General features: G+C 50.7%; 1 protein-coding gene across 2 annotated transcripts in view; it reads right to left on the reverse strand.

The window, feature by feature from the left end:
• The window catches only part of Med27 (mediator complex subunit 27), a 180,864-nt gene that overhangs the window by 27,793 nt on the left and 139,334 nt on the right, over positions 1-13,737 (reverse strand). The gene's annotated exons all lie outside the window — the stretch shown is intronic.

Below are 13,737 nucleotides of genomic sequence, written 5' to 3' on the forward strand. Positions count from 1 at the left end.
CTTCCTCCCCTCTCTCGCGGACGCGAGGCTCTCCACTCATCTGGCCGCCTCAAGTGTTGCCTTGTAACTCTCGGGATAAGTTTCACATGCCTTTACTACCTGTTGGATAAAGGACTCCCTCCGACCATAAGGCTACGGCCCTGTAATTCTGGCATGTAGGATTTTGAGCCGTTGTTTTTCACCCTGCCAGGGCTCTATCTACGTCCATGGAGTACAGCGTAAGAGGATCCAGTACCCCTGGGCTGAACTGTCTATTTATAGAGGCTGTTGAAAAGCACAAGAAAATAATACCAAAATACTGTCTGAGGGTAAAAAAGTAGCTGAATTTTCTCTCCAGAAAAGAAACATGATCCTGGAAATGCATTTAAGTGCTTTTATTCTCTTAGAACCAAAGCATGCATTATAGATTAAAAATCACCTGAAAAAAAGTGCAGTTTCACAGATGCCAGGCAAAAAGAAAACAGCAGCCTGCTGGGCATGTGGACCTTTCCACAGGGGCTCCCGCGTGACACTCCAGAGCCAGACCTGGTCCAGGACCCACCCGCGGCCCACGGTGGTGTGCCCTGGCTGCTCGGCTGGGGCTTGGCCCCACAGAATCTGCCAGAATGAAGCCTTTCTGGTCACAGCCCCAGAGCAATTCAATCCTTTGATTTGCAGCCAACCTACTGCCGGTCTCTGGAGATGCCACCTTTGGCCATCTCTTCCCTTACTTCCCCATCCTTGCGGTTTCCTGACTATTGCCAACAATCAGCACCCCCTTTCCATATTAGTCTTCAGCACCAATGACACCCCAATGTTAATTCTGAGTGCTGGAGGGTGTCTCTAAATTGATGCAGAATATAAACTGGGTAAAGAATCAACAAGACAGCTTTGTCTACATTTAAGGAAACATTAACAAGAGATCTTACTTTTGTACTTTTAAATACTATCACACTAGGCTTCATTCAGTGGGTTCTTGTCTGTGTAACTGGAACCATTACTTAAGGATCCCAATAAACCACAAAGGTTGGATCAGCAACTCTGCCTTCAGTCAGGAGAAGCCTGCTAGAAGGGGAAGCAGGAGCCACTCTGCTTGTGATTACAGCCCTGAATCCATCAATGGCCTCTCACGTAATGAATGTGGAGGCTGGTCTGACTTCTACAAAAGGGGCCCATGCATTTAACTTGCCTTGCTAGGGCGCTTGGACCACTAAGCAAGTATTTTTGAAAAATATCAAAATCTAGCTCACTTTACTATTACTTGATAAATTGCCTCAGTATTTTTTTTTAAGTTTCTGAAGATAGCTATCAGAAATATATACTGAAGACATCACAAATCGCGTAATTAATTAATGCAGAACCGGAATTTGAACTTAGGGCCTATGCTTGATTGGCAGACACTCTACTACTGAGTTACACCTCCAGCTGGTTTTCCCACCCCCTTTTCTTCTTTTTTTTTTTTGCCAGTCCTGTAGCTTGAACCTAGGGCCTGGGCACTGTCCCTGAGCTTCTTTTGCTCAAGTCTAACACTCTATCACTTGAGTCACAGCTCCACCTCTTTTCTTTTCTTTTTTTTTCCCCTGTGAATGTGGTACTGAGGAATCAAACCCAGGGCTTCATGTATGCTAGGCACACATTCTACCACTAAGCCACATTCCCAGCCCCTCTTTTTTTTTTTGGTCAGCCATGAAGCTTGAACTGTCCATGAGCTCTTCAGCGCAAGGCTAGTGCTCTACCACTTTGAGCCACAGTACTACTTCCAGTTTTCTGGTGGTTAATTGGAGATAAGAATCTCACACACTTTCCTGCCTGGGCTGGCTTTGAACCATGATCCTTAGATCTCAGCCTCCTGAGTAGCTAGGATTACAGACATGAAACACCAGTGTCTATCTTTGTTTCCATTATTACGATTTTTTTTAAGGATAAGGCCTTACTTTCTGCCTGGGGGTGTGTGCCTAGATAGTGATCTGCCTATTTTAAGTTTTCCTTCATAGTGACAGGCATGTAACACCATACCCAGATTCCCTCTGTTGAGATGGAGTCTCAAGGACTCTTCTGCCTGGATTGGCCTAGAACTGCAGTCCTCCCAATTTCAAGTTCATCCTCCTAAACAGCTTGTATGACATGCATAAGCCACCAGTATCCTGGTTAAAGTTTTCTTGTTTTACTAGTTAACTTTGCTATTTCGAACCCAATACCAAACAGTTAAAAATACATGTTCATAATACAAAAATCATTCCATCCAAAGATAATCACCATTCAATTTTGGATATTTTCTTTAAATATTTTTATTACCCAAGATTTGTGTTTTCCGGGCTGGTGTGACTCAGTGGTAGCATACTTGTCTATCAAAGTGCTAGTAAAGCCCTGTGCCACCAACATATATAAATAAATAAAAAGGTGTGCACTGTTTGAATTCCTTAACATAGCAACAATTAAAACTACAAGTATGGGGCTGGGAATATGGCCTAGTGGCAAGAGTGCTTCCCTCCCATACATGAAGCCCTGGGTTTGATTCCTCAGCACCACATATATCGAAAAAGCCAGAAGTGGCGCTGTGGCTCAAGTGGCAGAGTGCTAGCCTTGAGCAAAAGGAAGCCAGGGACAGTGCTCAGGCCCCGAGTCCAAGCCCCAGGACTGGCAAAAATAAAAAACAACCCAAAATAACAACAATCCCCCCCCCAAAAAAAACCAAAACCCAAAACAAAAAATAGCTACAGGCATAACAAATCCCAAATCAAATTTTTACCCAAAATGATGACATAATTATTGCATGTTGCTATGTAGTCTTAAAAATAATGCCAGAGGTGGCAGAGTATGATGCGTGATACACTATCGTTTCTTGGGTTAGACACCTACTGTCAGACATTTAAAGAGCTTTCTAGTTTCCCTTAATACTGCTATGTACACTACTGTCAACGGAGCTTTCCAAGTCAGGAGTTATTTCTTATTTTAGGACAGATTTGCAGAACTGCTAATCACTGGGAAAACACTGCAACTACTGCAGGTTTGGGTGTGGCCTGCCACGCCCAGCTAATTTCACTTCGCATGTCAGCAATGGACGGAGTTGTCAATCAAAGGAAAATACAACAACCCCACAGCCTTCCAATGCCAGCTTCCCTTAAGACTCTTTATTAGCACAAATTAACTATACAAAGGAGTACTAGCTGAGACAGCACAAGGGAGCCCCACGGACCAGTCCCCACGGCACTGGCCGGCCGGGCTGGCAAGCACCCTCCCTCCCCTCCCCCCACGCGGGCACAGGAGGGCTTGGTAGCACTGCCCTGCGGCATTTCAGGGTTATGTCTCTGAGACAAGATAAGGGCTCTGAAAACAACTCAAAACCCTGTGACACTATCCCATCTGAAACAGCACTATCCGGGGTAGTCAGTGTTCAAATTCCCCAAGTGTTAGAAGGCCGCTTCTAAAACCAGCTGTGAAGTGTCCAGTCCACAGAAGGGACCGCTCCCTTCCGCCACGGCCGTGTTCTCAGGACGTCTTGGCAGTCTGGGTTTGCTGACTGTCTCCAAGTGCAATATCGTGCCTTCTTACTCCGCTTGCTCCAAATTAAGGGATGATGAGATTCGGGGTGTTTTAGGGTGGTTTTTTTGGGGGGGCAAGACCCATGAGACTGTAGTAGTATGTGGAATCCCTGATGCTCTTTGAACCTGGTTATTTCTTACTTTTCCCAAGGCCAGCGAGAACCTGGTGCTCATGTCCTTCTGAATTTTCACCACAGTCAGGAAGGGAGTATGGGAGGGGGGCACAGAAGTGGAGGGACACGGGGTGCACAAATGCAGCAGTGGCGCTCACTGGACACTATGTGGAAAATGAACTCTACAACTTGTGGGTAGGGACAGGAGGGAAAAGCCAGGAGAGAGAGGGAGAGTGGGTGACATTGTATTCATTACCTGACTTACCTAACTCCTGTGTACATCACCTTTATAATAACAATATTTTTCTTTAGAAAGAAGGTACTATGTCCATAATCTTCAAGGCTTTAGAACCAGGAGCAGGAAGACTCATGCCTTGGCCACGCTGTTGGGAACACCCTATCTTCTGTCTTCTCTGAATGTGCCCCGACCCCGTCTGCTCTAGATGGAGCTACCTCTGAAGCAGGCTGGGAGGAGCCCAGGTGCTGCCTGGATGCAGGAGGGTACAGGGGGCCTGCACAGAGGAAGCTCTTGGTGGCACCCAGCTGCCCCTCAGCCTGAACAGTGCCTGGTGTTTGCCAGTTAGCATCGAAGCTGGCACCTGAACTGCTGCTGTTCCCAGGCTTGCCACTGGGACTAATCCTGCCTCCTGCCACCACACCTGAGACACAGGAAAGCTGCAGAGTGGGTGACAGTGGCCCCCGGCCCTGAGAGAGGGACACAACAGAACCACAGGTGGCTCCCACCTATAATCGTAGCTACTCAGGAGGCTGAGATCTGAGGATCGCAGTTCAAAGCTAGCCTGGGCAGGAAAGTGTGTGAGACTTATGTCTTCAACTAACAACCATCGAAAAGCTGGAAGTAGAGCTGTGGCTCAAGTGGCAGAATGTCAGCCTTAAACAAAGCAGCTCGGGGACAGTACCCAGGCCCTGAGTTCAAGTCCTAGGACAGGCACAAAACAACAAACAAAAAAACAAGGCAGAAAGGGGTGGAGTGTGGCTCAATTAGAGTGCTTTCTTAGCAAGTACAAAGCTGAGTTCAAATCCCAGTATCACCACAATAATAACAACAGAAAGAAGATCCACCCTTGAGGTGAGAGAACTTCCCCCGGCTCCGCAGGATTTTTCGATAAAATTCTATTACTTAAGCTGGAAAACCAAACAAAGCAGAGGACCCGCACAGGGCACGGAGTACACACAGCTTCTGGGCACGGCTGGCAGAGCCTGGCCGTTCTCTGCTCGAGTGCGGCTCTCCGTCACGAGGAAGCCTGGCGCTCATTCCACCCCGCCACGCCAGGCACTCCGGATCCTGGCGTGTCCAGGGCGTGACAGTTGATAGCAGATCTGCACGTTCCAGGTTGTAGTGACCTTGGGCTTTTGATACATGGATGTGACCACGCATCACAGATGGGCCAATGGACCTCCTTCCACAAACTAGCCCGTGTCGCCATGGTCACAAACAAGATGCCCACTGACAGGGCTTATGGGTTGGTTCTTGGCAGTGGCTATGGGATGCCACAGATAAACGCTAATGCCATCTGCTAGTGGAGCGTGCTTGTTGCCAGGGTAACACTTTTCTATCCTGAACAGTGCAGCTCCTGAGAGCTCACTCGCCGCTCTTCCGGTGGCGGTGGCGCTGGCCTGTGAGTGTCACGTGGCACGCGGCACAAGGTCGAGGCTAGCAGGCCTGCGTCGTGAGGGGGCCCGGGATCAGGGGGAGACCGTGGGCAGGCTCCCCGGTGGGCTTGCTCTCCCTGTCGGTGCCAGCCCCTCGCGGTGCTGCGCCGGGCGGCTGGTGGTCTTCTCTGCGTGTTCTCTAGCCGCCAAGCTGCAATCTCCTATGAGGAGATCTAGCCCACGGTGGCAAGGCAGGCCACAGGACGGGAAAAGAAAGGGAACCAAGTCGAGGAGAACGCAAATAAGAGTTAGTTCTGCCCTGCTACCAGAGGGAACCTAGCAGATCCAGAGGATGAAATTCTGTCCTGCTGGCAGGCCATCTCTTGGCAGGTGAGAGGAGCTGTCCCCCCATCTCTGTCCTCAGGACTGTGGGGGCGGAAGCATTTGGAAGCTGAGTGGTGTTTGCAGCTAGGATCCCTTGAGATGCACTGACCAAACCCAGGAGCCCAGGCCAGAAGACAACCCTGACCTGGCACAGGGCGCCGCACAGGGGTGCAGGGCGCGACCGTACCTGCAGGGTCACACCTTGCTTTGGGGAGGGGCATTGTATTTGAAATAAGGCCGCCCATGAGTGCTCTTTCTTACACACAGACAGGGCACAAGCCAAAGGTGCAGACACCCTCAGGGGGTCTATGGGAACACACAAAGTCAGGGAGGAAGTGGGTGGGAAAGGCAGGCAGGCGGGCTCACGAAGGGGTAGGAGCTGCATAGTGCTAAGAAGGTGGAGGATGCCAGTGAGCACAGACTGTGGCTGTTCAGAGGACCAGGAAGCTAGAGTTGCCAGAGCTAGCTCACACCTGTAACCCTAGCTACTCAAGAGGCCGAGACCTAAGGATGGTGATTCAAAGCCAGCCTGGCTACTAAGGTCCGTGAGACTTTTATCCCCACTTAACCAGCAAAGGGCTGAAAGTGGAGGGGTGGCTAAAGTGGTTGTGCTGGTCTTGCGTGAAGAAGCTCAGAACAGCACCCAGGCCCGGAGTCCAAGGCCCAATACTGGTACAAAAACAGGACTTAAAAAATCATTTTCTCCAACTCTCCCATTTTAAATAAGGGTTTTGTAAACTAAGGCGCAGGGAGGAGGTCGGACCGGCTGCCACTAACCGAGGACACCTAAGAGCCGCGCCCTGTGAACTGTCCCAGGCACCGGCGCTTCGGGGGCAGGTGGTGCTGCAGCCTGAGGGTCAGGTGCCATCGGAGAACACTCAGGGTGGAGGGAGGGGCTCACACACGAGCAGCCCCCAGGAGTGCCACGGGGCTCCTCCGGAGTATTCTTACTATCACCGGAGTAGAGGGCCACCCAGGCTCGCCTCTCTGTCCTCCCTCAGTCACGCACTTTGCGCCTCTGCTCACCGGGCTGCAGCTTCTCCGTCACGACCCGGACCAGCTCAGGTGTGCGTCTTAGTTCTCAACGAGCAGGAGGCCCAAACCTCCGAGCACTGGAGTCCAAGGTCACCGTTTTTCTGGGGAGGGCCAGCAGCTTCCTCTTGCTGCTTCCCTAGCCGCCACCTGGCCCCAAACGCGAGCAAAAATGCCCACTCATCTCAGCCACTTGCTACGGTGACCCCCAAATCCTACCCTGCTGGACGCGGGGCTCCCGCCCCAACGGCTCCCCACACACTCCGGCCCTCGGCGAGCTAAGAAGGCACCTGCTGCCGCTGTTGAGCAGCTCTTTAAGGAGCTGGCGCTCTGAATCCCACCCAGCTGCGGCAGGCAGCCCTGCGGAGCCATGCTGGCGGGGACTGTCCTCTGATGCCGCCTCGCCTCGGGCAGCGGTGGCGGCAGGGGGCCTGAGCGCCGGAGCCCTCAGGGCACTGCCTGGCTTCTTTCTAGGAAGGCAGAGATGACATGGACTCACCTGGAACTCTGAGGCCGACGCCCCAGCAGGACTCGGGCTGAGAGGGCTGGGAAAACAGGCTGTGTGGCCTGGAAGCCACGAGGGCACGTGGAGGGCTGGCCTGGTGAAACTCAGGTTCTTCCACTTGCACTGCGTGTGCTCCCTCCCCCCCCCCCCCGCCCCTCCCAGCAGGGGTGGGGGTGGGGAGGTGGGGTGTCAGTGTGCCTCAGACTGCAAGGAGTGGGGTGACAACCCAGGGACTACCCCAAGGGAAGAATTCTGTTTTTCGTTTTGAGGCAAGCCAGAAAAAACAGGGCAGGCAGGCTGGCTGACTTTAGGTTCTGTCGACCCAAGTCAGGAAATGCACTGGGCTGCGAGCCGAGCGAGCGCGCTCGCCCCACGGCCGGGGCTCAGCCGGCCACTGCCAGGGTCCCCATCCCTGGCCCCAGGGGGAAGAGGTGGGGACAAGCTTCCTCGCCCCCCAGATGGAGCCCTCCCTCCGTCAGCCGCCTGGCTGGTGCCGGCAGCGCCACCAGGGGCCCTCGCCGCATGGTGGTGATTATTAATATCACTGTTGTCATTACCTTAACAATTACTAAACACCCTGCCTAATAAGGTTTATTTTTCATGAGGTGGCTTATTCCACTGATGAGTAAATTGGAGCCATTTGCTAATGAGCCATTTGGGCTTGTTCCTCTTCTAAGTTCCTAAGTGCCCTGGTGGCAGGGAATTCTATCACGGGGGACTCGCCCACTCACCAAGTTGCACTAAAAGGTTTCATGAGATAATTTTCCATTTGGAAGTATAAAGAATTTCACCATCTTGTCTGCTTCCTCATCAACAACAAAAATCCAGACAGTGGAGAACTCTGCTTCCTAAGCTTGGGTTTTTGCTACCTTTGGACTTCCCTTGCAGTATTGACACCCCCCCTAGAATATTGAACTAGAATCCACCTATACACACACACACACACACACACACACACACACACACACACACACACACACACAGCCCTTGTTGAGAGAAGCAGAGTATGGAACTGAAGCCAATGTCTGCACACAATTACAAGAGCCAAGTCTCCAAAGCTCTATGAATGAGGTAGGACAGGGCTGCCTGCTGTTTTTTTTTTGTTTTTGTTTTTGTTTTTAACCCTATTCACACTGAGTTTCACTTAGCAGATTTGAAGAGGAATCTGCACTGCAGACATGCTTTTACCCTGAACTTGTACTGAAGTGGACAGGGCTTTCGAAGTCATGTCACACAATGCCACACGATGTCCCCTCTGACTGTTCATATTCAGCTTTCTTCTGTGCCAGGGTAGAACCACCCAAACCAGGTGCAGGTACTGAGTAAGGCTCAGAGCTGGCTACACACAGTGGCCTGGAGGAAAAAGGCTCTATCCCTGTGGGTTAGGTCCATTTATCTGTGCCTTCCCAGAACGTGGACAGGAAAGCACAGAGTAGACAGAGCACAGGGAGTGAGGGGGTCATCTAGTGAGAGGAAAGAAGGGACGGGGAAGGAGGAAGGGAGACAGACAGATGCACACCAGGACCTACAGCTGCTTGGAAGGCAAATGGCTTGCCCTTCCCGGTTCCTGTGCCTCCCATCCACCCAACAAACACTTGCATTAAGCACTTAAGAGAGAAATGAAGAGACATCCAAAGAGCAGACTGGCAAGAGGTTAACAGCAAAGGCAACAATGAGGACCACAGAGGAAACGAGCAACAGGAGACACCTTTAAAGAGAGTACTCAGATGACAACTGCATGGCAAAGCAGACACAGATCAGATCCTTCAAGGATTTGCTTCTTTGTCCCTGTAGTATTTGCTGAGCACTTCACCTGTGCCAAGCACCGCTCTAAGGACAGGAGCTAGAACGGTGAACGGACAATGTACACTCCACACTCCTGTGCTTAGAGAGTCTCGAGGAAGGACAGGGTCTAAGTTTGGCTGAACCTTCTGCATGAGGCTGGCCAGGTCAAGTGATGGAGAAGCAGGTGGGATGGGGGAGGGAGGCAGGCAAAAGGGGCTGAGGTGGCTCAGGTGGTGCAGAAGGGCCTCAAAGGCTGAGGCAAAATCTCTTTTGTCTGGTGTTATGGTGGCACTGTGGGGTGTGGCAAAGGAAGGACATGTCTGAGGTGCCTCTAGAAAGCTCTGGCTACTTCAGGGAGATGTCAACAGAACAAAGGGCAGGTGTGCAGGTCTGAGGGCACTTCCGGAGAGCCAGCAGCAGGGGAGGGGAGAAGGGGCAGGATTGGCTGGTGGATTCAATCCTGGGGTGAAGAAGGGAGCTAAGGGTTCTTCTGAGTTTCCAGTTAGTGTTTTTGACATTTACTGGAAGAAGAGAAAACCCTGGGCTGGGGAGACAGGGAAGTGAGGAGATGCGCGGCGGGGCCCCCGAGTCTGGAGCTCACGGCCAGCGGCCAGGCTATGGAGAGTTGCAGGCGATGAACGCCCCTCACAGTTCTTCCCAGGGTGGCCGCTGTTGGAGTCCACACCCCGAGCGGCACCTGGGCGGGGAGGGCTCATGGGTTCCTGACAGAGGCAGCCGCTGCCCCTTGTGATGGGACAAATTCAAATTCAGGCCAAGGTGCTCACACACGGACCTGCCACTTGTGTTAGTAAGGTACCAGGATGCCCTCGGGGGCACGCGTGGCCTGTTAAATCTCCATTTCTTCTGTCAATACCCTGTTAGGCAGCACTTGGCTTTTTAATATTTTGTCTGTAGGATGTATGCCAACTTGACCTTGATGTAGGAAATTTTAATTCAAATCAATACATGGACAAGGTCACTTTAAAATCCAATTAATATGAATGGAAAAATATGCCCCACAGTCCTGTGTGCTGAAAATGGAAGCGTTGCAAGTTAACAACTACAAAAGAGGCGTCTACACAGTGCAGCTCTGCCTGTGATAATGCAGCTCTGTGTCCTTAAGTGCAAGTGGTAGTTAGAATCTTGGAAAACTTGCTTTGCTTCTATTTAGGGTAGTTTAAAATTAAACTGAGTTTGTTTGAAGAAAAACATAAAATGTACTGAAAACTGTGAATTCCTATAACCTGATTTTAAGTGAATTAAACCCTGGACTTTACCTCACCCGGAAATCCTGAGAGAAATCTAAGGCTTTAATATAGTTTGAGCACGAGAGATTTGCATTTATATAGAATAGAATGCAGTAACAAAACAGTTTGCTATACTAACCATAATGTAAGAGAAACTGAGGTACAGTATTTTAGGTTTCTGTTTATTCCTATAACCTTCTCCAATTCACCCTTTTACCACTATATTTAAAATCTGGTTCTCTCTCTCTCTCTCTCTCTCTCTCTCTCTCTCTCTCTCTCTCTCTCTCTCTCTCTCTCTCTTTCATTCCCCTCCTCTCCAGATCAGTAGAGATGGAGAGTGAACCCAAGGTTTTGCATATACCAAGAGCCACATCCCCATTCTTAAAGCTAATCAATGACAGAATTTTACTTTATCACCATTGTTTTGATGAAAGAGATTAAAACCAGGTAGGTATTAGTGTATGTTCTGACCTTCAGCTATAACCCTAGCCCCAGAAGATGTTCTTTTACGCCAAGAACCTGAAATCATGCAACAAACGATGGGGATAAACTATTATTATTGGGTTCTGGATTTTACTGTTATCCCATTCAGAGTCGTAGTCTCTGTGCTAAATCAGATTAGAGCAGAAGGATTAAGCATCACCTACAGAAGACAATTCTGCCAGTAGTTACAAGAAACAACTGTGAAGTATGTACAGAATTTGTCATTAAGGATACTGATATGATGCCATGAACCTATTTCTCAGTGTATCTTTTTTTTTGGTCGGTCATGGGGTGGGCTTCAACTTGGCCTGGGTACTGTCTCTGTGCTCTTTTGCTCAAAGCTAGCGCTCTACCACTTGAGCCACAGTGCCACTTCCGGTTTTCTGGTGGTTAATTGGGGATAAAGAGTCTCACAGACTTTCCTGCCCGGGCTGGCTTTGAACCAGGATCCTCAGATCTCAGCCTCCTGAATAACTAGGATTATAGGTGTGAGCCACTGGTGCCTGGCTCAATGTATCTTATACTTGGATTTTTTTTAAAAAGGCTGTCCAGCGGGGCTGGGGATATAGCCTAGTGGCAAGAGTGCCTGCCTCGGATACACGAGGCCCTAGGTTCGATTCCCCAGCACCACATATACAGAAAACGGCCAGAAGCGGCGCTGTGGCTCAAGTGGCAGAGTGCTAGCCTTGAGCGGGAAGAAGCCAGGGACAGTGCTCAGGCCAAGGCCCAAGACTGGCCAAAAAAAAAAAAAAAAAAGGCTGTCCAGGGGGCTGGGGATATGGCCTAGTGGCAGAGTGCTTGCTTTGCACACGTGAAGTTCTGGGTTCCATTCCCCAGCACCACATACACAGAAAAAGCCAGAAGTGGCACTGTGGCTCAAGAGGTAGAGTGCTAGCCTTGAGCAAAAAGGAGCCAGGGACGGTGCTCGGGCCCTGAGTCCAAGCCCCAGGACTGGCAATCAATCAATCAATCATAATAATAATAAAAGGCTGCCCAGGGTCTGGAGCTGCACTACAGAGCACAACGAGAACCCCATGCTTCACAAGGTGTGGCCCACATGGAGGGCCCTCCAACCTGAGAATGGCTGGCAAAGGTCACAAGGTCACTGCTGGAGTCCGTGGATCACCTCTGCAGATTACACTGCTGCAACAAGCGAAAAGCAGCCCAACTCTCTGCAGCCAAAGGGCGAGCTGCTGCCTCCCCTCCCTCCCGGCTTGGACCAGTCTGCATTCTCCTTCCTTTGAAGATGACACAGACAGCCTTCCCACGGCCCGCCCCCATGCCAGCTACCTCATCTGCTGCTAGCATTAGTGCTCTTCATGCACTCATTATTCTTTAATGATGCCTGTTTGTAAATAGCAAGACGGGATGCAATTAAACCATGAGAGGCTAAATAAACACACATTCTAATTAGGATCTTTACAAGATATTTTTTTCTCCATGTATAGACTGGAATTTACCTTTCATTAATCTAACTTAATTGCAATAGTGCACCGATAAAGAGTCTACCCAAATTAAGTGCTCTAAATGATTTCCCCATGTTCAGGGTGTGCAAGCGATCCTGCCTCTGGGTAACAAGCCACGGTCGGCGGGAAGGGACCAAGGGAGAGCAGCCTGGGCATTCGAGGGGGGCTCCAGCAATGCCGCAGGGGCGGCACCATCACGGGGATGCTGTGCTTCAGATGGCTGGAGTTAATGAGGTCAAGGCCAGAGGTTGGGGCAGCAGCCTTGTCTTGTGTGAGTCAACCAGCTTTGCTAGCTCGCTTCCACGGCGGCAGCTGCCTCTCCTTACAGCTGTCAATTCTGCCGCTGCGTTCCCGACAGCCGGGGTTGGGGTCCAATCCCTCCCCGCTCCTAGAACAACAGTGCCCGGGAATGGGTGCTCTGTGGCGAGGCACAAACTGGTTTGGTGGGAAAAGGCCATCTGTCATTTTCAGGAAAAGAAAGTTCTGGCATTTCAAATTTGGTTCTAGTGGTGTAAAGGAGAATACACCCATGGTTGACTAACGACACAGACGACAGTAGATCAACATCAGCGGGGCGCAGCCTCTCACCCAGCAATCCACACAGCAAAGGCTGGCGGCATGTCCAGGTCACTCCTTCTAGAAGGTCCTTCGTCATTTCCACATGTTCTTGTCCTTCCCTAATCTCTGCAAATCACCTTCCAACCTCCCGTCTGTCCCTCACCTGAGCGCTGACCCGGTGCCTGGGTGCCAGCAGTTCCGAGTGTGCCAGCATCACAGGAGCAAGTAGGAGGTGAGTTCTGAGCCAGCTGTTCTGAACAACCAAACCTCCACAGTAACACTGCACAACCCAGGGAGCAACCTCACGCGGGGACCTCTGGTTTTAAAGTACTTGGGATGTTCTCCTGGCACTTCTGGGGTTCACTCTGTGGAAAGGGCCTTGAGATGCGTGGGGAGACCGTGCAGAACGCACTCTCGTCTTGAAGGCCGTGTGGGCTGGCATGGTAGAGGTGCTGAGGGGAAGTGCAGCTCGGGGGGCAGGGTGTCACCGAGGCAGCGGGCGCCACCCCGCCGTGCCTCCTTCTTAGGCAGGAGGATGCAGACGCCCACTCTGGGAAGAAATCGCCACTAGCCTGGGCCCTGTTTTCATAGCCCGATCCACGCCGGGTCTCATTCGGTCCCGTTTCACCCTCTGGGTGATGCTGCACCCCTCTCCCGTCCTCCAAGGTCTGGATCCCGCTAAGGGTGAGATCCCTGTGCAACAGGCCAACCACGGCTCCAAGAACAGATCTTTGGATCTGTCAGGCTGCTTCCCGACAGACTGGATGAAAATCCATCAACTCTTAAGATGTTTAACTGCTCCCCGTTCAAGAACTCGCAAAGATTCACTCTTAGGTTCATTTTTATGGGCACATTACGAGTCTCTTGTAGCAGCATTATCGGCAACTCTCACTTAATCACTCTGGTAGATCATATATAAAAACAAAACAGCTAAAAAAAAATTCTTCCATGTTAGTGAGCAGATGTCGCCCATTTGCAATTAATACGACCTACTTCCATACAATCAGACTGCTTAAAATTCCTGGAACA

The sequence above is a fragment of the Perognathus longimembris genome, chromosome 1 (assembly GCF_023159225.1).
Source record: "Perognathus longimembris pacificus isolate PPM17 chromosome 1, ASM2315922v1, whole genome shotgun sequence".
Lineage (NCBI taxonomy): Eukaryota > Metazoa > Chordata > Mammalia > Rodentia > Heteromyidae > Perognathus > Perognathus longimembris.